Here is a 25,457-nt window from a genome sequence, read left to right on the forward strand (position 1 = left end):
CTGATAGAAGGCCAAATATTTTTTCAGAGCTAGATGCAGAAAAATATTATATTCAATTTGCAACCTGATGGAGGTCAGTATAGATGGACTAATAGAACAAGTCCCACACACGGCTAGAAGCCCAAATATTTTTTCAGAGGTAGATGCAGAAAAAAATTATATTCAATTTGCAACCTGATGGAGATCAGTATAGATGGACTAATAGAACAAGTTCCACACACTGCTAGAAGGCCAAATATTTTTTCAGAGCTAGATGCAGAAAAATATTATATTCAATTTGCCACCTGATGGAGGACAGTATAGATGGACTAATAGAACAAGTCCCACACACTGCTAGAAGCCCAAATATTTTTTCAGAGCTAGATGCAGAAAAAAATTATATTCAATTTGCAAACTGATGGAGGTCAGTATAGATGGACTAATAGAACAAATCCCACACACTGCTAGAAGGCCAAATATTTTTTCAGAGCTAGATGCAGAAAAATATTATATTCAATTTGCAACCTGATGGAGGTCAGTATAGATGGACTAATAGAACAAGTCCCACACACTGCTAGAAGGCCAAATTTTTTTTCAGAGCTAGATGCAGAAAAATATTATATTCAAAATGCAACCTGATGGAGGACAGTATAGATGGACTAATAGAACAAGTCCGACACACTGCTAGAAGGCCAAATATTTTTTCAGAGGTAGATGAAGAAAAAAATTATATTCAGTTTGCAACCTGATGGAGGTCAGTATAGATGGACTAATAGAACAAGTCCCACACACTGCTAGAAGGCCAAATATTTTTTCAGAGCTAGATGCAGAAAAATATTATATTCAATTTGCAACCTGATGGAGGTCAGTATAGATGGACTAATAGAACAAGTCCCACACATTGCTAGAAGGCCAAATATTTTTTCAGAGCTAGATGCAGAAAAATATTATATTCAATTTGCAACCTGATGGAGGTCAGTATAGATGGACTAATAGAACAAGTCCCACACACTGCTAGAAGGCCAAAAATTTTTTCAGAGCTAGATGCAGAAACATATTATATTCAATTTGCAACCTGATGGAGGTCTGTATAGATGGTCTAATAGAACAAGTCCCACACACTGCTAGAAGGCCAAATATTTTTCAGAGCTAGATGCAGAAAAATATTATATTCAATTTGCAACCAGATGGAGGTCAGTATAGATGGACTAATAGAACAAGTCCCACACACTGCTAGAAGCCCAAATATTTTTTCAGAGCTAGATGCAGAAAAATATTATATTCAATTTGCAACCTGATGGAGGTCAGTATAGATGGACTAATAGAACAAGTCCCACACACTGCTAGAAGCCCAAATATTTTTTCAGAGCTAGATGCAGAAAAATATTATTTTCAATTTGCAACCTGATGGAGGTCAGTATAGATGGACTAATAGAACAAGTCCCACACACTGCTAGAAGGCCAAATATTTTTTCAAAGCTAGATACAGAAAAATATTATATTTAATTTGCAACCTGATGGAGGTCAGTATAGATGGACTAATAGAACAATTCCCACACACTGCTAGAAGGCCAAATATTTTTTCAGAGCTAGATGCAGAAAAATATTATATTCAATTTGCAACCTGATGGAGGTCAGTATAGATGGACTAATAGAACAAGTCCCACACACTGCTAGAAGGCCAAATATTTTTTCAGAGGTAGATGAAAAAAAAAATTATATTCAGTTTGCAACCTGATGGAGGTCAGTATAGATGGACTAATAGAATAAGTCCCACACACAGCTAGAAGCCCAAATATTTTTTCAGAGCTAGATGCAGAAAAAAATTATATACAATTTGCAACGTGATGGAGGTCAGTATAGATGGACTAATAGAACAAGTCCCACACACTGCTAGAAGGCCAAATATTTTTTCAGAGATAGATGAAAAAAAAAAATTTTATTCAATTTGCAACCTGATGGAGGTCAGTATAGATGGACTAATAGAACAAGTCCGACACACTGCTAGAAGGCCAAATATTTTTTCAGAGGTAGATGAAGAAAAAAATTATATTCAGTTTGCAACCTGATGGAGGTCAGTATAGATGGACTAATAGAACAAGTCCCACACACTACTAGAAGCCCAAATATTTTTTCAGAGCTAGTTGCAAAAAAATATTATATTCAATTTGCAACCAGATGGAGGTCAATATAGATGGACTAATAGAACAAGACCCACACACTGCTAGAAGGCCAAATATTTTTTCAGACCTAGATGAAGAAAAATATTATATTCAATTTGCAACCTGATGGAGGTCAGTATAGATGGACTAATAGAACAAGTCCCACACACTGCTAGAAGCCCAAATATTTTTTCAGAGCTAGATGCAGAAAAATATTATATTCAATTTGCAACCTGATGGAGGTCAGTATAGATGGACTAATAGAACAAGTCCCACACACTGCTAGAAGGCCAAATATTTTTTCAGAGCTAGATGCAGAAAAATATTATATTCAATTTGCAACCTGATGGAGGTCAGTATAGATGGACTAATAGAACAAGTCCCACACACTGCTAGAAGGCCAAATATTTTTTCAGAGCTAGATGCAGAAAAATATTATATTCAATTTGCAACCTGATGGAGGTCAGTATAGATGGACTAATAGAACAAGTCCCACACACTGCTAGATGGCCAAATATTTTTTCAGAGCTAGATGCAGAAAAATATTATATTCAATTTGCAACCTGATGGAGGTCAGTATAGATGGACTAATAGAACAAGTCCCACACACTGCTAGAAGGCCAAATATTTTTTCAGAGCTAGATGCAGAAACATATTATATTCAATTTGCAACCTGATGGAGGTCTGTATAGATGGTCTAATAGAACAAGTCCCACACACTGCTAGAAGGACAAATATTTTTCAGAGCTAGATGCAGAAAAATATTATATTCAATTTGCAACCAGATGGAGGTCAGTATAGATGGACTAATAGAACAAGTCCCACACACTGCTAGAAGCCCAAATATTTTTTCAGAGCTAGATGCAGAAAAATATTATATTCAATTTGCAACCTGATGGAGGTCAGTATAGATGGACTAATAGAACAAGTCCCACACACTGCTAGAAGCCCAAATATTTTTTCAGAGCTAGATGCAGAAAAATATTATTTTCAATTTGCAACCTGATGGAGGTCAGTATAGATGGACTAATAGAACAATTCCCACACACTGCTAGAAGGCCAAATATTTTTTCAAAGCTAGATACAGAAAAATATTATATTTAATTTGCAACCTGATGGAGGTCAGTATAGATGGACTAATAGAACAATTCCCACACACTGCTAGAAGGCCAAATATTTTTTCAGAGCTAGATGCAGAAAAATATTATATTCAATTTGCAACCTGATGGAGGTCAGTATAGATGGACTAATAGAATAGGTCCCACACAAAGCTAGAAGCCCAAATATTTTTTCAGAGCTAGATGCAGAAAAAAATTATATTCAATTTGCAACGTGATGGAGGTCAGTATAGATGGACTAATAGAACAAGTCCCACACACTGCTAGAAGGCCAAATATTTTTTCAGAGATAGATGAAAAAAAAAATTTTTATTCAATTTGCAACCTGATGTAGGTCAGTATAGATGGACTAATAGAACAAGTCCCACACACTGCTAGAAGGCCAAATATTTTTTCAGAGCTAGATGCAGAAAAATATTATATTCAATTTGCAACCTGATGGATGTCAGTATAGATGGACTAATAGAACAAGTCCCACACACTGCTAGAAGGCCAAATATTTTTTCAGAGCTAGATGCAGAAAAATATTATATTCAATTTGCAACCTGATGGAGGTCAGTATAGATGGACTAATAGAACAAGTCCCACACACTGCTAGAAGGCCAAATATTTTTTCAGAGCTAGATGCAGAAAAATATTATATTCAATTTGCAACCTGATGGAGGTCAGTATAGATGGACTAATAGAACAAGTCCCACACACTGCTAGAAGGCCAAATATTTTTTCAGAGCTAGATGCAGAAACATATTATATTCAATTTGCAACCTGATGGAGGTCTGTATAGATGGTCTAATAGAACAAGTCCCACACACTGCTAGAAGGCCAAATATTTTTCAGAGCTAGATGCAGAAAAATATTATATTCAATTTGCAACCAGATGGAGGTCAGTATAGATGGACTAATAGAACAAGTCCCACACACTGCTAGAAGCCCAAATATTTTTTCAGAGCTAGATGCAGAAAAATATTATATTCAATTTGCAACCTGATGGAGGTCAGTATAGATGGACTAATAGAACAAGTCCCACACACTGCTAGAAGCCCAAATATTTTTTCAGAGCTAGATGCAGAAAAATATTATTTTCAATTTGCAACCTGATGGAGGTCAGTATAGATGGACTAATAGAACAATTCCCACACACTGCTAGAAGGCCAAATATTTTTTCAAAGCTAGATACAGAAAAATATTATATTTAATTTGCAACCTGATGGAGGTCAGTATAGATGGACTAATAGAACAATTCCCACACACTGCTAGAAGGCCAAATATTTTTTCAGAGCTAGATGCAGAAAAATATTATATTCAATTTGCAACCTGATGGAGGTCAGTATAGATGGACTAATAGAATAGGTCCCACACACAGCTAGAAGCCCAAATATTTTTTCAGAGCTAGATGCAGAAAAAAATTATATTCAATTTGCAACGTGATGGAGGTCAGTATAGATGGACTAATAGAACAAGTCCCACACACTGCTAGAAGGCCAAATATTTTTTCAGAGATAGATGAAAAAAAAAATTTTTATTCAATTTGCAACCTGATGGAGGTCAGTATAGATGGACTAATAGAACAAGTCCCACACACTGCTAGAAGGCCAAATATTTTTTCAGAGCTAGATGCAGAAAAATATTATATTCAATTTGCAACCTGATGGAGGTCAGTATAGATGGACTAATAGAACAAGTCCCACACACGGCTAGAAGCCCAAATATTTTTTCAGAGGTAGATGCAGAAAAAAATTATATTCAATTTGCAACCTGATGGAGGTCAGTATAGATGGACTAATAGAACAAGTTCCTCACACTGCTAGAAGGCCAAATATTTTTTCAGAGCTAGATGCAGAAAAATATTATATTCAATTTGCCACCTGATGGAGGACAGTATAGATGGACTAATAGAACAAGTCCCACACACTGCTAGAAGCCCAAATATTTTTTCAGAACTAGATGCAGAAAAAAATTATATTCAATTTGCAAACTGATGGAGGTCAGTATAGATGGACTAATAGAACAAGCCCCACACACTGCTAGAAGGCCAAATATTTTTTCAGAGCTAGATGCAGAAAAATATTATATTCAATTTGCAACCTGATGGAGGTCAGTATAGATGGACTAATAAAACAAGTCCCACACACTGCTAGAAGGCCAAATATTTTTTCAGAGCTAGATGCAGAAAAATATTATATTCAATTTGCAACCTGATGGAGGTCTGTATAGATGGTCTAATAGAACAAGTCCCACACACTGCTAGAAGGCCACATATTTTTCAGAGCTAGATGCAGAAAAATATTATATTCAATTTGCAACCAGATGGAGGTCAGTATAGATGGACTAATAGAACAAGTCCCACACACTGATAGAAGGCCAAATATTTTTTCAGAGCTAGATGCAGAAAAATATTATATTCAATTTGCAACCTGATGGAGGTCAGTATAGATGGACTAATAGAACAAGTCCCACACACGGCTAGAAGCCCAAATATTTTTTCAGAGGTAGATGCAGAAAAAAATTATATTCAATTTGCAACCTGATGGAGATCAGTATAGATGGACTAATAGAACAAGTTCCACACACTGCTAGAAGGCCAAATATTTTTTCAGAGCTAGATGCAGAAAAATATTATATTCAATTTGCCACCTGATGGAGGACAGTATAGATGGACTAATAGAACAAGTCCCACACACTGCTAGAAGCCCAAATATTTTTTCAGAGCTAGATGCAGAAAAAAATTATATTCAATTTGCAAACTGATGGAGGTCAGTATAGATGGACTAATAGAACAAATCCCACACACTGCTAGAAGGCCAAATATTTTTTCAGAGCTAGATGCAGAAAAATATTATATTCAATTTGCAACCTGATGGAGGTCAGTATAGATGGACTAATAGAACAAGTCCCACACACTGCTAGAAGGCCAAATTTTTTTTCAGAGCTAGATGCAGAAAAATATTATATTCAAAATGCAACCTGATGGAGGACAGTATAGATGGACTAATAGAACAAGTCCGACACACTGCTAGAAGGCCAAATATTTTTTCAGAGGTAGATGAAGAAAAAAATTATATTCAGTTTGCAACCTGATGGAGGTCAGTATAGATGGACTAATAGAACAAGTCCCACACACTGCTAGAAGGCCAAATATTTTTTCAGAGCTAGATGCAGAAAAATATTATATTCAATTTGCAACCTGATGGAGGTCAGTATAGATGGACTAATAGAACAAGTCCCACACATTGCTAGAAGGCCAAATATTTTTTCAGAGCTAGATGCAGAAAAATATTATATTCAATTTGCAACCTGATGGAGGTCAGTATAGATGGACTAATAGAACAAGTCCCACACACTGCTAGAAGGCCAAAAATTTTTTCAGAGCTAGATGCAGAAACATATTATATTCAATTTGCAACCTGATGGAGGTCTGTATAGATGGTCTAATAGAACAAGTCCCACACACTGCTAGAAGGCCAAATATTTTTCAGAGCTAGATGCAGAAAAATATTATATTCAATTTGCAACCAGATGGAGGTCAGTATAGATGGACTAATAGAACAAGTCCCACACACTGCTAGAAGCCCAAATATTTTTTCAGAGCTAGATGCAGAAAAATATTATATTCAATTTGCAACCTGATGGAGGTCAGTATAGATGGACTAATAGAACAAGTCCCACACACTGCTAGAAGCCCAAATATTTTTTCAGAGCTAGATGCAGAAAAATATTATTTTCAATTTGCAACCTGATGGAGGTCAGTATAGATGGACTAATAGAACAAGTCCCACACACTGCTAGAAGGCCAAATATTTTTTCAAAGCTAGATACAGAAAAATATTATATTTAATTTGCAACCTGATGGAGGTCAGTATAGATGGACTAATAGAACAATTCCCACACACTGCTAGAAGGCCAAATATTTTTTCAGAGCTAGATGCAGAAAAATATTATATTCAATTTGCAACCTGATGGAGGTCAGTATAGATGGACTAATAGAACAAGTCCCACACACTGCTAGAAGGCCAAATATTTTTTCAGAGGTAGATGAAAAAAAAAATTATATTCAGTTTGCAACCTGATGGAGGTCAGTATAGATGGACTAATAGAATAAGTCCCACACACAGCTAGAAGCCCAAATATTTTTTCAGAGCTAGATGCAGAAAAAAATTATATACAATTTGCAACGTGATGGAGGTCAGTATAGATGGACTAATAGAACAAGTCCCACACACTGCTAGAAGGCCAAATATTTTTTCAGAGATAGATGAAAAAAAAAAATTTTATTCAATTTGCAACCTGATGGAGGTCAGTATAGATGGACTAATAGAACAAGTCCCACACACTGCTAGAAGGCCAAATATTTTTTCAGAGCTAGATGCAGAAAAATATTATATTCAATTTGCAACCTGATGGAGGTCAGTATAGATGGACTAATAGAACAAGTCCCACACACGGCTAGAAGCCCAAATATTTTTTCAGAGGTAGATGCAGAAAAAAATTATATTCAATTTGCAACCTGATGGAGGTCAGTATAGATGGACTAATAGAACAAGTTCCACACACTGCTAGAAGGCCAAATATTTTTTCAGAGCTAGATGCAGAAAAATATTATATTCAATTTGCCACCTGATGGAGGACAGTTTAGATGGACTAATAGAACAAGTCCCACACACTGCTAGAAGCCCAAATATTTTTTCAGAACTAGATGCAGAAAAAAATTATATTCAATTTGCAAACTGATGGAGGTCAGTATAGATGGACTAATAGAACATGTCCCACACACTGCTAGAAGGCCAAATATTTTTTCAGAGCTAGATGCAGAAAAATATTATATTCAATTTGCAACCTGATGGAGGTCAGTATAGATGGACTAATAGAACAAGTCCCACACACTGCTAGTAGGCCAAATATTTTTTCAGAGCTAGATGCAGAAAAATATTATATTCAATCTGCAACCTGATGGAGATCAGTATAGATAGACTAATAGAACAAGTCCCACAAACTGCTAGAAGGCCAAATATTTTTTCAGAGCTAGATGGAGAAAAATATTATATTCAATTTGCAACCTGATGGAGGTCAGTATAGATGGACTAGTAGAACAAGTCCCACACACTGCTAGAAGCCCAAATATTTTTTCAGAGGTAGATGCAGAAAAAAATTATATTCAGTTAGCAACCTGATGGAGGTCAGTATAGATGGACTAATAGAACAAGTCCCACACACAGCTAGAAGCCCAAATATTTTTTCAGAGCTAGATGCAGAAAAAAATTATATTCAATTTGCATCGTGATGGAGGTCAGTATAGATGGACTAATAGAACAAGTCCCACACACTGCTAGAAGGCCAAATATTTTTTCAGATCTAGATGCAGAAAAAAATTATATTCAATTTGCAACCTGATGGAGGTCAGTATAGATGGACTAATAGAACAAGTCCCACACACAGCTAGAAGCCCAATTGTTTTTTCAGAGGTAGATGCAGAAAAAAATTATATTCAATTTACAACCTAATAGAGGTCAGTATAGATGGACTAATAGAACAAGTCCCACACACTGCTAGAAGGCCAAATATTTTTTCAGAGCTAGATGCAGAAAAATATTATATTCAATTTCCAACCTGATGGATGTCAGTATAGATGGACTAATAGAACAAGTCCCACACACTGCTAGAAGGCCAAATATTTTTTCAGAGCTAGATGCAGAAAAATATTATATTCAATTTGCAACCTGATGGAGGTCAGTATAGATGGACTAATAGAACAAGTCCCACACACTGCTAGAAGGCCAAATATTTTTTCAGAGCTAGATGCAGAAACATATTATATTCAATTTGCAACCTGATGGAGGTCTGTATAGATGGTCTAATAGAACAAGTCCCACACACTGCTAGAAGGCCAAATATTTTTCAGAGCTAGATGCAGAAAAATATTATATTCAATTTGCAACCAGATGGAGGTCAGTATAGATGGACTAATAGAACAAGTCCCACACACTGCTAGAAGCCCAAATATTTTTTCAGAGCTAGATGCAGAAAAATATTATATTCAATTTGCAACCTGATGGAGGTCAGTATAGATGGACTAATAGAACAAGTCCCACACACTGCTAGAAGCCCAAATATTTTTTCAGAGCTAGATGCAGAAAAATATTATTTTCAATTTGCAACCTGATGGAGGTCAGTATAGATGGACTAATAGAACAATTCCCACACACTGCTAGAAGGCCAAATATTTTTTCAAAGCTAGATACAGAAAAATATTATATTTAATTTGCAACCTGATGGAGGTCAGTATAGATGGACTAATAGAACAATTCCCACACACTGCTAGAAGGCCAAATATTTTTTCAGAGCTAGATGCAGAAAAATATTATATTCAATTTGCAACCTGATGGAGGTCAGTATAGATGGACTAATAGAATAGGTCCCACACACAGCTAGAAGCCCAAATATTTTTTCAGAGCTAGATGCAGAAAAAAATTATATTCAATTTGCAACGTGATGGAGGTCAGTATAGATGGACTAATAGAACAAGTCCCACACACTGCTAGAAGGCCAAATATTTTTTCAGAGATAGATGAAAAAAAAAATTTTTATTCAATTTGCAACCTGATGGAGGTCAGTATAGATGGACTAATAGAACAAGTCCCACACACTGCTAGAAGGCCAAATATTTTTTCAGAGCTAGATGCAGAAAAATATTATATTCAATTTGCAACCTGATGGAGGTCAGTATAGATGGACTAATAGAACAAGTCCCACACACGGCTAGAAGCCCAAATATTTTTTCAGAGGTAGATGCAGAAAAAAATTATATTCAATTTGCAACCTGATGGAGGTCAGTATAGATGGACTAATAGAACAAGTTCCTCACACTGCTAGAAGGCCAAATATTTTTTCAGAGCTAGATGCAGAAAAATATTATATTCAATTTGCCACCTGATGGAGGACAGTATAGATGGACTAATAGAACAAGTCCCACACACTGCTAGAAGCCCAAATATTTTTTCAGAACTAGATGCAGAAAAAAATTATATTCAATTTGCAAACTGATGGAGGTCAGTATAGATGGACTAATAGAACAAGCCCCACACACTGCTAGAAGGCCAAATATTTTTTCAGAGCTAGATGCAGAAAAATATTATATTCAATTTGCAACCTGATGGAGGTCAGTATAGATGGACTAATAAAACAAGTCCCACACACTGCTAGAAGGCCAAATATTTTTTCAGAGCTAGATGCAGAAAAATATTATATTCAATTTGCAACCTGATGGAGGTCTGTATAGATGGTCTAATAGAACAAGTCCCACACACTGCTAGAAGGCCACATATTTTTCAGAGCTAGATGCAGAAAAATATTATATTCAATTTGCAACCAGATGGAGGTCAGTATAGATGGACTAATAGAACAAGTCCCACACACTGATAGAAGGCCAAATATTTTTTCAGAGCTAGATGCAGAAAAATATTATATTCAATTTGCAACCTGATGGAGGTCAGTATAGATGGACTAATAGAACAAGTCCCACACACGGCTAGAAGCCCAAATATTTTTTCAGAGGTAGATGCAGAAAAAAATTATATTCAATTTGCAACCTGATGGAGATCAGTATAGATGGACTAATAGAACAAGTTCCACACACTGCTAGAAGGCCAAATATTTTTTCAGAGCTAGATGCAGAAAAATATTATATTCAATTTGCCACCTGATGGAGGACAGTATAGATGGACTAATAGAACAAGTCCCACACACTGCTAGAAGCCCAAATATTTTTTCAGAGCTAGATGCAGAAAAAAATTATATTCAATTTGCAAACTGATGGAGGTCAGTATAGATGGACTAATAGAACAAATCCCACACACTGCTAGAAGGCCAAATATTTTTTCAGAGCTAGATGCAGAAAAATATTATATTCAATTTGCAACCTGATGGAGGTCAGTATAGATGGACTAATAGAACAAGTCCCACACACTGCTAGAAGGCCAAATTTTTTTTCAGAGCTAGATGCAGAAAAATATTATATTCAAAATGCAACCTGATGGAGGACAGTATAGATGGACTAATAGAACAAGTCCGACACACTGCTAGAAGGCCAAATATTTTTTCAGAGGTAGATGAAGAAAAAAATTATATTCAGTTTGCAACCTGATGGAGGTCAGTATAGATGGACTAATAGAACAAGTCCCACACACTGCTAGAAGGCCAAATATTTTTTCAGAGCTAGATGCAGAAAAATATTATATTCAATTTGCAACCTGATGGAGGTCAGTATAGATGGACTAATAGAACAAGTCCCACACATTGCTAGAAGGCCAAATATTTTTTCAGAGCTAGATGCAGAAAAATATTATATTCAATTTGCAACCTGATGGAGGTCAGTATAGATGGACTAATAGAACAAGTCCCACACACTGCTAGAAGGCCAAAAATTTTTTCAGAGCTAGATGCAGAAACATATTATATTCAATTTGCAACCTGATGGAGGTCTGTATAGATGGTCTAATAGAACAAGTCCCACACACTGCTAGAAGGCCAAATATTTTTCAGAGCTAGATGCAGAAAAATATTATATTCAATTTGCAACCAGATGGAGGTCAGTATAGATGGACTAATAGAACAAGTCCCACACACTGCTAGAAGCCCAAATATTTTTTCAGAGCTAGATGCAGAAAAATATTATATTCAATTTGCAACCTGATGGAGGTCAGTATAGATGGACTAATAGAACAAGTCCCACACACTGCTAGAAGCCCAAATATTTTTTCAGAGCTAGATGCAGAAAAATATTATTTTCAATTTGCAACCTGATGGAGGTCAGTATAGATGGACTAATAGAACAAGTCCCACACACTGCTAGAAGGCCAAATATTTTTTCAAAGCTAGATACAGAAAAATATTATATTTAATTTGCAACCTGATGGAGGTCAGTATAGATGGACTAATAGAACAATTCCCACACACTGCTAGAAGGCCAAATATTTTTTCAGAGCTAGATGCAGAAAAATATTATATTCAATTTGCAACCTGATGGAGGTCAGTATAGATGGACTAATAGAACAAGTCCCACACACTGCTAGAAGGCCAAATATTTTTTCAGAGGTAGATGAAAAAAAAAATTATATTCAGTTTGCAACCTGATGGAGGTCAGTATAGATGGACTAATAGAATAAGTCCCACACACAGCTAGAAGCCCAAATATTTTTTCAGAGCTAGATGCAGAAAAAAATTATATACAATTTGCAACGTGATGGAGGTCAGTATAGATGGACTAATAGAACAAGTCCCACACACTGCTAGAAGGCCAAATATTTTTTCAGAGATAGATGAAAAAAAAAAATTTTATTCAATTTGCAACCTGATGGAGGTCAGTATAGATGGACTAATAGAACAAGTCCCACACACTGCTAGAAGGCCAAATATTTTTTCAGAGCTAGATGCAGAAAAATATTATATTCAATTTGCAACCTGATGGAGGTCAGTATAGATGGACTAATAGAGCAAGTCCCACACACGGCTAGAAGCCCAAATATTTTTTCAGAGGTAGATGCAGAAAAAAATTATATTCAATTTGCAACCTGATGGAGGTCAGTATAGATGGACTAATAGAACAAGTTCCACACACTGCTAGAAGGCCAAATATTTTTTCAGAGCTAGATGCAGAAAAATATTATATTCAATTTGCCACCTGATGGAGGACAGTTTAGATGGACTAATAGAACAAGTCCCACACACTGCTAGAAGCCCAAATATTTTTTCAGAACTAGATGCAGAAAAAAATTATATTCAATTTGCAAACTGATGGAGGTCAGTATAGATGGACTAATAGAACATGTCCCACACACTGCTAGAAGGCCAAATATTTTTTCAGAGCTAGATGCAGAAAAATATTATATTCAATTTGCAACCTGATGGAGGTCAGTATAGATGGACTAATAGAACAAGTCCCACACACTGCTAGTAGGCCAAATATTTTTTCAGAGCTAGATGCAGAAAAATATTATATTCAATCTGCAACCTGATGGAGATCAGTATAGATAGACTAATAGAACAAGTCCCACACACTGCTAGAAGGCCAAATATTTTTTCAGAGCTAGATGGAGAAAAATATTATATTCAATTTGCAACCTGATGGAGGTCAGTATAGATGGACTAGTAGAACAAGTCCCACACACTGCTAGAAGCCCAAATATTTTTTCAGAGGTAGATGCAGAAAAAAATTATATTCAGTTAGCAACCTGATGGAGGTCAGTATAGATGGACTAATAGAACAAGTCCCACACACAGCTAGAAGCCCAAATATTTTTTCAGAGCTAGATGCAGAAAAAAATTATATTCAATTTGCATCGTGATGGAGGTCAGTATAGATGGACTAATAGACCAAGTCCCACACACTGCTAGAAGGCCAAATATTTTTTCAGATCTAGATGCAGAAAAAAATTATATTCAATTTGCAACCTGATGGAGGTCAGTATAGATGGACTAATAGAACAAGTCCCACACACAGCTAGAAGCCCAATTGTTTTTTCAGAGGTAGATGCAGAAAAAAATTATATTCAATTTACAACCTAATAGAGGTCAGTATAGATGGACTAATAGAACAAGTCCCACACACTGCTAGAAGGCCAAATATTTTTTCAGAGCTAGATGCAGAAAAATATTATATTCAATTTGCAACCTGATGGAGGTCAGTATAGATGAACTAATAGAACAAGTCCCACACACAGCTAGAAGCCCAAATATTTTTTCAGAGGTAGATGCAGAAAAAAATTATATTCAATTTGCAACCTGATGGAGATCAGTATAGATGGACTAATAGAACAAGTCCCACACTCTGCTAGAAGGCCAAATATTTTTTCAGAGGTAGATGCAGAAAAATATTATATTCAATTTGCAACCTGATGGACGTCAGTATAGATGGACTAAAAAACAAGTCCCACACACAGCTAGAAGCCCAAATATTTTTTCAGAGGTAGATGAAGAAAAAAATTATATTCAGTTTGCAACCTGATGGAGGTCAGTATAGATGGACTAATAGAACAAGTCCCACACACTGCTAGAAGGCCAAATATTTTTTCAGATCTAAATGCAGAAAAAAATTATATTCAATTTGCAACCTGATGGAGGTCAGTATAGATGGACTAATAGGACAAGTCCCACACACAGCTAGAAGCCCAAATGTTTTTTCAGAGGTAGATGCAGAAAAAAATTATATTCAATTTGCAACCTAATAGAGGTCAGTATAGATGGACTAATAGAACAAGTCCCACACACTGCTAGAAGGCCAAATATTTTTTCAGAGCTAGATGCAGAAAAATATTATATTCAATTTGCAACCTGATGGAGGTCAGTATAGATGAACTAATAGAACAAGTCCCACACACAGCTAGAAGCCCAAATATTTTTTCAGAGGTAGATGCAGAAAAAAATTATATTCAATTTGCAACCTGATGGAGATCAGTATAGATGGACTAATAGAACAAGTCCCACACACTGCTAGAAGGCCAAATATATTTTCAGAGGTAGATGCAGAAAAATATTATATTCAATTTGCAACCTGATGGACGTCAGTATAGATGGACTAATAGAACAAGTCCCACACACAGCTAGAAGCCCAAATATTTTTTCAGAGGTAGATGCAGAAAAAAATTATATTCAGTTTGCAACCTGATGGAGGTCAGTATAGATGGACTAATAGAACAAGTCCCACACACAGCTAGAAGACCAAATATTTTTTCAGAGCTGGATGCAGAAAAAAATTATATTCAATTTGCAACGTGATGGAGGTCAGTATAGATGGACTAATAGAACAAGTCCCACACACAGCTAGAAGGCAAAATATTTTTTCAGAGCTAGATGCAAAAAAATATTATATTCAATTTGCAACCTGATGGAGGTCAGTATAGATGGACTAATAGAACAAGTCCCACACACTGCTAGAAGGCCAAATATTTTTTCAGAGCTAGATGCAGAAAAATATTATATTCAATTTGCAACCTGATGGAGGTCAGTATAGATGGACTAATAGAACAAGTCCCACACACTGCTAGAAGGCCAAATATTTTTTCAGAGCTAGATGCAGAAAAATATTATATTCAATTTGCCACCTGATGGAGGACAGTATAGATGGACTAATAGAACAAGTCACACACACTGCTAGAATCCCAAATATTTTTTCAGAGCTAGATGCAAAAAAATATTATATTCAATTTGCAACCTGATGGAGGTCAGTATAGATGGACTAATAGAACAAGTCCCACACACTGATAGAAGGCCAAATATTTTTTCAGAGCTAGATGCAGAAAAATATTATATTCAATTTGCAACCTGATGGAGGTCAGTATAGATGGACTAATAGAACAAGTCCCACACACGGCTAGAAGCCCAAATATTTTTTCAGAGGTAGATGCAGAAAAAAATTATATTCAATTTGCAACCTGATGGAGGTCAGTATAGATGGACTAATAGAACAAGTTCCACACACTGCTAGAAGGCCAAATATTTTTTCAGAGCTAGATGCAGAAAAATATTATATTCAATTTGCCACCTGATGGAGGACAGTATAGATGGACTAATAGAACAAATCCCACACACTGCTAGAATCCCAAATATTTTTTCAGAGCTAGATGCAGAAAAAAATTATATTCAATTTGCAACCTGATGGAGGTCAGTATAGATGGACTAATAGAACAAGTCCGACACACTGCTAGAAGGCCAAATATTTTTTCAGAGGTAGATGAAGAAAAAAATTATATTCAGTTTGCAACCTGATGGAGATCAGTATAGATGGACTAATAGAACAAGTCCCACACACTACTAGAAGCCCAAATATTTTTTCAGAGCTAGTTGCAAAAAAATATTATATTCAATTTGCAACCAGATGGAGGTCAATATAGATGGACTAATAGAACAAGACCCACACACTGCTAGAAGGCCAAATATTTTTTCAGACCTAGATGAAGAAAAATATTATATTCAATTTGCAACCTGATGGAGGTCAGTATAGATGGACTAATAGAACAAGTCCCACACACTGCTAGAAGCCCAAATATTTTTTCAGAGCTAGATGCAGAAAAATATTGTATTCAATTTGCAACCTGATGGAGGTCAGTATAGATGGACTAATAGAACAAGTCCCACACACTGCTAGAAGGCCAAATATTTTTTCAGAGCTAGATGCAGAAAAATATTATATTCAATTTGCAACCTGATGGAGGTCAGTATAGATGGACTAATAGAACAAGTCCCACACACTGCTAGAAGGCCAAATATTTTTTCAGAGCTAGATGCAGAAAAATATTATATTCAATTTGCAACCTGATGGAGGTCAGTATAGATGGACTAATAGAACAAGTCCCACACACTGCTAGAAGGCCAAATATTTTTTCAGAGCTAGATGCAGAAAAATATTATATTCAATTTGCAACCTGATGGAGGTCAGTATAGATGGACTAATAGAACAAGTCCCACACACTGCTAGAAGGCCAAATATTTTTTCAGAGCTAGATGCAGAAACATATTATATTCAATTTGCAACCTGATGGAGGTCTGTATAGATGGTCTAATAGAACAAGTCCCACACACTGCTAGAAGGACAAATATTTTTCAGAGCTAGATGCAGAAAAATATTATATTCAATTTGCAACCAGATGGAGGTCAGTATAGATGGACTAATAGAACAAGTCCCACACACTGCTAGAAGCCCAAATATTTTTTCAGAGCTAGATGCAGAAAAATATTATATTCAATTTGCAACCTGATGGAGGTCAGTATAGATGGACTAATAGAACAAGTCCCACACACTGCTAGAAGCCCAAATATTTTTTCAGAGCTAGATGCAGAAAAATATTATTTCAATTTGCAACCTGATGGAGGTCAGTATAGATGGACTAATAGAACAATTCCCACACACTGCTAGAAGGCCAAATATTTTTTCAAAGCTAGATACAGAAAAATATTATATTTAATTTGCAACCTGATGGAGGTCAGTATAGATGGACTAATAGAACAATTCCCACACACTGCTAGAAGGCCAAATATTTTTTCAGAGCTAGATGCAGAAAAATATTATATTCAATTTGCAACCTGATGGAGGTCAGTATAGATGGACTAATAGAATAGGTCCCACACAAAGCTAGAAGCCCAAATATTTTTTCAGAGCTAGATGCAGAAAAAAATTATATTCAATTTGCAACGTGATGGAGGTCAGTATAGATGGACTAATAGAACAAGTCCCACACACTGCTAGAAGGCCAAATATTTTTTCAGAGATAGATGAAAAAAAAAAATTTTATTCAATTTGCAACCTGATGTAGGTCAGTATAGATGGACTAATAGAACAAGTCCCACACACTGCTAGAAGGCCAAATATTTTTTCAGAGCTAGATGCAGAAAAATATTATATTCAATTTGCAACCTGATGGATGTCAGTATAGATGGACTAATAGAACAAGTCCCACACACTGCTAGAAGGCCAAATATTTTTTCAGAGCTAGATGCAGAAAAATATTATATTCAATTTGCAACCTGATGGAGGTCAGTATAGATGGACTAATAGAACAAGTCCCACACACTGCTAGAAGGCCAAATATTTTTTCAGAGCTAGATGCAGAAAAATATTATATTCAATTTGCAACCTGATGGAGGTCAGTATAGATGGACTAATAGAACAAGTCCCACACACTGCTAGAAGGCCAAATATTTTTTCAGAGCTACATGCAGAAACATATTATATTCAATTTGCAACCTGATGGAGGTCTGTATAGATGGTCTAATAGAACAAGTCCCACACACTGCTAGAAGGCCAAATATTTTTCAGAGCTAGATGCAGAAAAATATTATATTCAATTTGCAACCAGATGGAGGTCAGTATAGATGGACTAATAGAACAAGTCCCACACACTGCTAGAAGCCCAAATATTTTTTCAGAGCTAGATGCAGAAAAATATTATATTCAATTTGCAACCTGATGGAGGTCAGTATAGATGGACTAATAGAACAAGTCCCACACACTGCTAGAAGCCCAAATATTTTTTCAGAGCTAGATGCAGAAAAATATTATTTTCAATTTGCAACCTGATGGAGGTCAGTATAGATGGACTAATAGAACAATTCCCACACACTGCTAGAAGGCCAAATATTTTTTCAAAGCTAGATACAGAAAAATATTATATTTAATTTGCAACCTGATGGAGGTCAGTATAGATGGACTAATAGAACAATTCCCACACACTGCTAGAAGGCCAAATATTTTTTCAGAGCTAGATGCAGAAAAATATTATATTCAATTTGCAACCTGATGGAGGTCAGTATAGATGGACTAATAGAATAGGTCCCACACACAGGTAGAAGCCCAAATATTTTTTCAGAGCTAGATGCAGAAAAAAATTATATTCAATTTGCAACGTGATGGAGGTCAGTATAGATGGACTAATAGAACAAGTCCCACACACTGCTAGAAGGCCAAATATTTTTTCAGAGATAGATGAAAAAAAAATTTTTATTCAATTTGCAACCTGATGGAGGTCAGTATAGATGGACTAATAGAACAAGTCCCACACACTGCTAGAAGGCCAAATATTTTTTCAGAGCTAGATGCAGAAAAATATTATATTCAATTTGCAACCTGATGGAGGTCAGTATAGATGGACTAATAGAACAAGTCCCACACACGGCTAGAAGCATAAATATTTTTTCAGAGGTAGATGCAGAAAAAAATTATATTCAATTTGCAACCTGATGGAGGTCAGTATAGATGGACTAATAGAACAAGTTCCACACACTGCTAGAAGGCCAAATATTTTTTCAGAGCTAGATGCAGAAAAATATTATATTCAATTTGCCACCTGATGGAGGACAGTTTAGATGGACTAATAGAACAAGTCCCACACACTGCTAGAAGCCCAAATATTTTTTCAGAACTAGATGCAGAAAAAAATTATATTCAATTTGCAAACTGATGGAGGTCAGTATAGATGGACTAATAGAACATGTCCCACACACTGCTAGAAGGCCAAATATTTTTTCAGAGCTAGATGCAGAAAAATATTATATTCAATTTGCAACCTGATGGAGGTCAGTATAGATGGACTAATAGAACAAGTCCCACACACTGCTAGTAGGCCAAATATTTTTTCAGAGCTAGATGCAGAAAAATATTATATTCAATCTGCAACCTGATGGAGATCAGTATAGATAGACTAATAGAACAAGTCCCACACACTGCTAGAAGGCCAAATATTTTTTCAGAGCTAGATGGAGAAAAATATTATATTCAATTTGCAACCTGATGGAGGTCAGTATAGATGGACTAGTAGAACAAGTCCCACACACTGCTAGAAGCCCAAATATTTTTTCAGAGGTAGATGCAGAAAAAAATTATATTCAGTTAGCAACCTGATGGAGGTCAGTATAGATGGACTAATAGAACAAGTCCCACACACAGCTAGAAGCCCAAATATTTTTTCAGAGCTAGATGCAGAAAAAAATTATATTCAATTTGCATCGTGATGGAGGTCAGTATAGATGGACTAATAGAACAAGTCCCACACACTGCTAGAAGGCCAAATATTTTTTCAGATCTAGATGCAGAAAAAAATTATATTCAATTTGCAACCTGATGGAGGTCAGTATAGATGGACTAATAGAACAAGTCCCACACACAGCTAGAAGCCCAATTGTTTTTTCAGAGGTAGATGCAGAAAAAAATTATATTCAATTTACAACCTAATAGAGGTCAGTATAGATGGACTAATAGAACAAGTCCCACACACTGCTAGAAGGCCAAATATTTTTTCAGAGCTAGATGCAGAAAAATATTATATTCAATTTGCAACCTGATGGAGGTCAGTATAGATGAACTAATAGAACAAGTCCCACACACAGCTAGAAGCCCAAATATTTTTTCAGAGGTAGATGCAGAAAAAAATTATATTCAATTTGCAACCTGATGGAGATCAGTATAGATGGACTAATAGAACAAGTCCCACACTCTGCTAGAAGGCCAAATATTTTTTCAGAGGTAGATGCAGAAAAATATTATATTCAATTTGCAACCTGATGGACGTCAGTATAGATGGACTAAAAAACAAGTCCCACACACAGCTAGAAGCCCAAATATTTTTTCAGAGGTAGATGCAGAAAAAAATTATATTCAGTTTGCAACCTGATGGAGGTCAGTATAGATGGACTAATAGAACAAGTCCCACACACTGCTAGAAGGCCAAATATTTTTTCAGATCTAAATGCAGAAAAAAATTATATTCAATTTGCAACCTGATGGAGGTCAGTATAGATGGACTAATAGGACAAGTCCCACACACAGCTAGAAGCCCAAATGTTTTTTCAGAGGTAGATGCAGAAAAAAATTATATTCAATTTGCAACCTAATAGAGGTCAGTATAGATGGACTAATAGAACAAGTCCCACACACTGCTAGAAGGCCAAATATTTTTTCAGAGCTAGATGCAGAAAAATATTATATTCAATTTGCAACCTGATGGAGGTCAGTATAGATGAACTAATAGAACAAGTCCCACACACAGCTAGAAGCCCAAATATTTTTTCAGAGGTAGATGCAGAAAAAAATTATATTCAATTTGCAACCTGATGGAGATCAGTATAGATGGACTAATAGAACAAGTCCCACACACTGCTAGAAGGCCAAATATATTTTCAGAGGTAGATGCAGAAAAATATTATATTCAATTTGCAACCTGATGGACGTCAGTATAGATGGACTAATAGAACAAGTCCCACACACAGCTAGAAGCCCAAATATTTTTTCAGAGGTAGATGCAGAAAAAAATTATATTCAGTTTGCAACCTGATGGAGGTCAGTATAGATGGACTAATAGAACAAGTCCCACACACAGCTAGAAGACCAAATATTTTTTCAGAGCTGGATGCAGAAAAAAATTATATTCAATTTGCAACGTGATGGAGGTCAGTATAGATGGACTAATAGAACAAGTCCCACACACAGCTAGAAGGCAAAATATTTTTTCAGAGCTAGATGCAAAAAAATATTATATTCAATTTGCAACCTGATGGAGGTCAGTATAGATGGACTAATAGAACAAGTCCCACACACTGCTAGAAGGCCAAATATTTTTTCAGAGCTAGATGCAGAAAAATATTATATTCAATTTGCAACCTGATGGAGGTCAGTATAGATGGACTAATAGAACAAGTCCCACACACTGCTAGAAGGCCAAATATTTTTTCAGAGCTAGATGCAGAAAAATATTATATTCAATTTGCCACCTGATGGAGGACAGTATAGATGGACTAATAGAACAAGTCACACACACTGCTAGAATCCCAAATATTTTTTCAGAGCTAGATGCAAAAAAATATTATATTCAATTTGCAACCTGATGGAGGTCAGTATAGATGGACTAATAGAACAAGTCCCACACACTGATAGAAGGCCAAATATTTTTTCAGAGCTAGATGCAGAAAAATATTATATTCAATTTGCAACCTGATGGAGGTCAGTATAGATGGACTAATAGAACAAGTCCCACACACGGCTAGAAGCCCAAATATTTTTTCAGAGGTAGATGCAGAAAAAAATTATATTCAATTTGCAACCTGATGGAGGTCAGTATAGATGGACTAATAGAACAAGTTCCACACACTGCTAGAAGGCCAAATATTTTTTCAGAGCTAGATGCAGAAAAATATTATATTCAATTTGCCACCTGATGGAGGACAGTATAGATGGACTAATAGAACAAATCCCACACACTGCTAGAATCCCAAATATTTTTTCAGAGCTAGATGCAGAAAAAAATTATATTCAATTTGCAACCTGATGGAGGTCAGTATAGATGGACTAATAGAACAAGTCCGACACACTGCTAGAAGGCCAAATATTTTTTCAGAGGTAGATGAAGAAAAAAATTATATTCAGTTTGCAACCTGATGGAGATCAGTATAGATGGACTAATAGAACAAGTCCCACACACTACTAGAAGCCCAAATATTTTTTCAGAGCTAGTTGCAAAAAAATATTATATTCAATTTGCAACCAGATGGAGGTCAATATAGATGGACTAATAGAACAAGACCCACACACTGCTAGAAGGCCAAATATTTTTTCAGACCTAGATGAAGAAAAATATTATATTCAATTTGCAACCTGATGGAGGTCAGTATAGATGGACTAATAGAACAAGTCCCACACACTGCTAGAAGCCCAAATATTTTTTCAGAGCTAGATGCAGAAAAATATTGTATTCAATTTGCAACCTGATGGAGGTCAGTATAGATGGACTAATAGAACAAGTCCCACACACTGCTAGAAGGCCAAATATTTTTTCAGAGCTAGATGCAGAAAAATATTATATTCAATTTGCAACCTGATGGAGGTCAGTATAGATGGACTAATAGAACAAGTCCCACACACTGCTAGAAGGCCAAATATTTTTTCAGAGCTAGATGCAGAAAAATATTATATTCAATTTGCAACCTGATGGAGGTCAGTATAGATGGACTAATAGAACAAGTCCCACACACTGCTAGAAGGCCAAATATTTTTTCAGAGCTAGATGCAGAAAAATATTATATTCAATTTGCAACCTGATGGAGGTCAGTATAGATGGACTAATAGAACAAGTCCCACACACTGCTAGAAGGCCAAATATTTTTTCAGAGCTAGATGCAGAAACATATTATATTCAATTTGCAACCTGATGGAGGTCTGTATAGATGGTCTAATAGAACAAGTCCCACACACTGCTAGAAGGACAAATATTTTTCAGAGCTAGATGCAGAAAAATATTATATTCAATTTGCAACCAGATGGAGGTCAGTATAGATGGACTAATAGAACAAGTCCCACACACTGCTAGAAGCCCAAATATTTTTTCAGAGCTAGATGCAGAAAAATATTATATTCAATTTGCAACCTGATGGAGGTCAGTATAGATGGACTAATAGAACAAGTCCCACACACTGCTAGAAGCCCAAATATTTTTTCAGAGCTAGATGCAGAAAAATATTATTTTCAATTTGCAACCTGATGGAGGTCAGTATAGATGGACTAATAGAACAATTCCCACACACTGCTAGAAGGCCAAATATTTTTTCAAAGCTAGATACAGAAAAATATTATATTTAATTTGCAACCTGATGGAGGTCAGTATAGATGGACTAATAGAACAATTCCCACACACTGCTAGAAGGCCAAATATTTTTTCAGAGCTAGATGCAGAAAAATATTATATTCAATTTGCAACCTGATGGAGGTCAGTATAGATGGACTAATAGAATAGGTCCCACACAAAGCTAGAAGCCCAAATATTTTTTCAGAGCTAGATGCAGAAAAAAATTATATTCAATTTGCAACGTGATGGAGGTCAGTATAGATGGACTAATAGAACAAGTCCCACACACTGCTAGAAGGCCAAATATTTTTTCAGAGATAGATGAAAAAAAAAATTTTTATTCAATTTGCAACCTGATGTAGGTCAGTATAGATGGACTAATAGAACAAGTCCCACACACTGCTAGAAGGCCAAATATTTTTTCAGAGCTAGATGCAGAAAAATATTATATTCAATTTGCAACCTGATGGATGTCAGTATAGATGGACTAATAGAACAAGTCCCACACACTGCTAGAAGGCCAAATATTTTTTCAGAGCTAGATGCAGAAAAATATTATATTCAATTTGCAACCTGATGGAGGTCAGTATAGATGGACTAATAGAACAAGTCCCACACACTGCTAGAAGGCCAAATATTTTTTCAGAGCTAGATGCAGAAAAATATTATATTCAATTTGCAACCTGATGGAGGTCAGTATAGATGGACTAATAGAACAAGTCCCACACACTGCTAGAAGGCCAAATATTTTTTCAGAGCTACATGCAGAAACATATTATATTCAATTTGCAACCTGATGGAGGTCTGTATAGATGGTCTAATAGAACAAGTCCCACACACTGCTAGAAGGCCAAATATTTTTCAGAGCTAGATGCAGAAAAATATTATATTCAATTTGCAACCAGATGGAGGTCAGTATAGATGGACTAATAGAACAAGTCCCACACACTGCTAGAAGCCCAAATATTTTTTCAGAGCTAGATGCAGAAAAATATTATATTCAATTTGCAACCTGATGGAGGTCAGTATAGATGGACTAATAGAACAAGTCCCACACACTGCTAGAAGCCCAAATATTTTTTCAGAGCTAGATGCAGAAAAATATTATTTTCAATTTGCAACCTGATGGAGGTCAGTATAGATGGACTAATAGAACAATTCCCACACACTGCTAGAAGGCCAAATATTTTTTCAAAGCTAGATACAGAAAAATATTATATTTAATTTGCAACCTGATGGAGGTCAGTATAGATGGACTAATAGAACAATTCCCACACACTGCTAGAAGGCCAAATATTTTTTCAGAGCTAGATGCAGAAAAATATTATATTCAATTTGCAACCTGATGGAGGTCAGTATAGATGGACTAATAGAATAGGTCCCACACACAGGTAGAAGCCCAAATATTTTTTCAGAGCTAGATGCAGAAAAAAATTATATTCAATTTGCAACGTGATGGAGGTCAGTATAGATGGACTAATAGAACAAGTCCCACACACTGCTAGAAGGCCAAATATTTTTTCAGAGATAGATGAAAAAAAAATTTTTATTCAATTTGCAACCTGATGGAGGTCAGTATAGATGGACTAATAGAACAAGTCCCACACACTGCTAGAAGGCCAAATATTTTTTCAGAGCTAGATGCAGAAAAATATTATATTCAATTTGCAACCTGATGGAGGTCAGTATAGATGGACTAATAGAACAAGTCCCACACACGGCTAGAAGCATAAATATTTTTTCAGAGGTAGATGCAGAAAAAAATTATATTCAATTTGCAACCTGATGGAGGTCAGTATAGATGGACTAATAGAACAAGTTCCTCACACTGCTAGAAGGCCAAATATTTTTTCAGAGCTAGATGCAGAAAAATATTATATTCAATTTGCCACCTGATGGAGGACAGTATAGATGGACTAATAGAACAAGTCCCACACACTGCTAGAAGCCCAAATATTTTTTCAGAACTAGATGCAGAAAAAAATTATATTCAATTTGCAAACTGATGGAGGTCAGTATAGATGGACTAATAGAACAAGTCCCACACACTGCTAGAAGGCCAAATATTTTTTCAGAGCTAGATGCAAAAAAATATTATATTC

The sequence above is a fragment of the Phyllobates terribilis genome, unplaced genomic scaffold, assembly GCF_046119375.1.
Source record: "Phyllobates terribilis strain yellow unplaced genomic scaffold, ASM4611937v1 Scaffold_4__5_contigs__length_816908805, whole genome shotgun sequence".
NCBI classification, from domain to species: Eukaryota; Metazoa; Chordata; class Amphibia; order Anura; family Dendrobatidae; genus Phyllobates; species Phyllobates terribilis.